Consider the following 2,457-nt stretch of genomic DNA (forward strand, 5'->3'; position numbering starts at 1 on the left):
GAAACTGTCCTAAAAATTTGCCAGCCCAGGCGTGAAGGCATCGCGCCCACGACACTGCCAGGGTCGGTGTGGGGACTGGCACGGGAGGGAGGGAAGCTGTGGTGGGTGAGCAGAGGTGGTTTTGGGGGGTACAGCAAGGAGCAGGGCAGCGTGCATTAAAGAAATAACCAATTCATGCCTGGAAATGCTGAACTGTGATGATTACAGCTGACACTTGCAAAACGTGCACTGAACAAGCAGGAGGAAAGCCCTGTGTGTTCTGTTCACTTCATAGTGCTGTCACTCTCTTTTCCTCATCCTGGCAGTGGCAATGTGAGAGGAGACACCTGCTCTAGTAACCAGGGAAGCTTCAGGTAGATACATATGTATGCAAGCCTTAGGCAGGAGAACTCAAAGCTGTGTGCAAACAGCAACTCAGTTCTTCAGTTTGATTTGGGACCAACTACATCTCCCACTGGTGATGGTCTCAGCTCAGTCTGTGGATCTGCTCATCACTTACGAGAGAGATAATTAACATTTTAAACCTCCTACGTCCCTTCAGCATGAAAAGAAAGTAAAAACCTCCTCGGGAGGGTCACCTTGAGCTGAAAAAAGACACCAGGCTGCAAGTGTGAGTGTACACACAACAAAAATAACCGTTTGAGGGGTGGTACATCTGGGCTTTGTTTGCTGCGCATGGGCGAGGTGTCAGATTTAGGTCACTCTGCTCCCTGGTTAAGCTGTGGTTCATGGGAGCACCTTCTAATGCAGCTCTCAAAGGCTGGGACACTGCATGATGCAACATGCTGAAAGAGAGAGAGATGTTGCCAGAACTGAAGGGTGTTTAAGGGCTTCTGTGTGGAATCATTGCTGTTTAAAGCTGGTTTCCCCCGGGGTGATCAAGTCTCCAGCAGCAGCTCCTCTCTCCTGGCTCCTCAGCAGTAACAAGATCCTGTGTCCCTCCTGCATTTAGAGTAAGACTTTTGCTGCCAGGACAAAGGAAACCCAAACGCATCGAGTTTGGGGGTGGCAGGGAGAACACACATATATATAATTTCATCCACTTGGCAGATCTGGGATATGGAGTTCTCTGATGCCCCTGGAAGCAAGTGGATTGCATTCCCCCCCTCCCTATAGGGTTACTGCCAACCACAGCCACAGCCCCTGACCTGTGGGGCAGCAATCACCCCACACCACCTGCCCCAAACCCCATTAAGGGGGTTTACAGTTACACCAAAGCCTTTTCCAAGCCCAGCCTGAGCTCTCTGCCCCTCCTTGCCAATAAAACCACTTAAAAGGAGGAAAAATAATCCAGGTGATTTGTTTCCCTGGCCCCACCACCGTGAACACTTCTTCGATCGCTGGAAGAAAACCAGGACAAAGAGTTCAGTCTTGGTGCAGCCAAGCTCTGGTGTCAAATATATTAACTCCTATTCATGTGTGGGATACCCCAAAACACAGGGAGCAGCCCAGGCCCCCCCTGAAGCATCATGGTGTGATGCATGGAAACCCAGTCACCTGCATGGAAAAAGTCAACCCAGGCTGTTGCAAACTTATTTATTTATGAAGTGTGAGGTAATGAAGAAAGTGCTAAATCCGACCACAGTGTTAACTCTAACAGTTCTCAGCAGGTCAGCAGGGACCCGAGGGTGCCATCCTGCAGGACCATCCCTGCCAGCACCCCTGGGAGGGGACAGGGGACTCTGCCATCCATGTACCCCTCCACAGGTTGGGCAGCAGGAGGGCACAGGCAGGGGGAAAGCCTCAAAGGCAGCTCAGCCCCCCACACACCCAACGTGCCCCTTCCAGCCAGGCTCCCTGCAAAGCCCAAAGCTTCACTGGGGATTTTAAGTAGCTGCTGGTGAAGGAGTACTCACAAGGGTGGGAAAAGGGGTCACAAGGATGCTCATCACAAGGATGGGAAAGGGATAAAATCCCTTGTTATTGCAAATGGGTGGTTAGGAGAGCTGCAAGGGGGTAAATGACCTCCACAAGGACTCAGCTCGAGGGTCTGGCAGGAGCCAGTCCCTTCCTGATCTCCCTAAAGTGCAGCAGGACTGAGCCCTCCCCCACAGCAGGAAACCTAAAAAAAAAAGTTTTTATATATATATATAAAAAAGCAAACTCTTTACCAATACTTCTAAAAAAGTGGTACAAAAATACAGTATAAAAACACAGCCTCCAGTATAAGACTTGCAGTTACAGCAGCAGTTTCTAGAACATCAAATCCAAGACAAGCTACTGCGTGAAGTGATAAGGAAGTGAGGTACGGTCCAGCCGAGCAAGGGGATTGCCCATGGGGTGCTGTTCCCCCTGGTGGGAGAGACATCCTGCCCTCACCCTCTCCATGGGATCCATCCAGAGACAAGCCCTGTTTCCATGAGCCAAGGCAGACCACGGTTGCTTGGGATTTTTAGGGCTAGATGGATGCCCAGGGGCAGCTCCCAGTGATGCTGTTGGTGGCAAATGGCAAAGAGG

The sequence above is a fragment of the Acanthisitta chloris genome, unplaced genomic scaffold, assembly GCF_000695815.1.
Source record: "Acanthisitta chloris isolate BGI_N310 unplaced genomic scaffold, ASM69581v1 scaffold17355, whole genome shotgun sequence".
Classification (NCBI taxonomy): Eukaryota; Metazoa; Chordata; class Aves; order Passeriformes; family Acanthisittidae; genus Acanthisitta; species Acanthisitta chloris.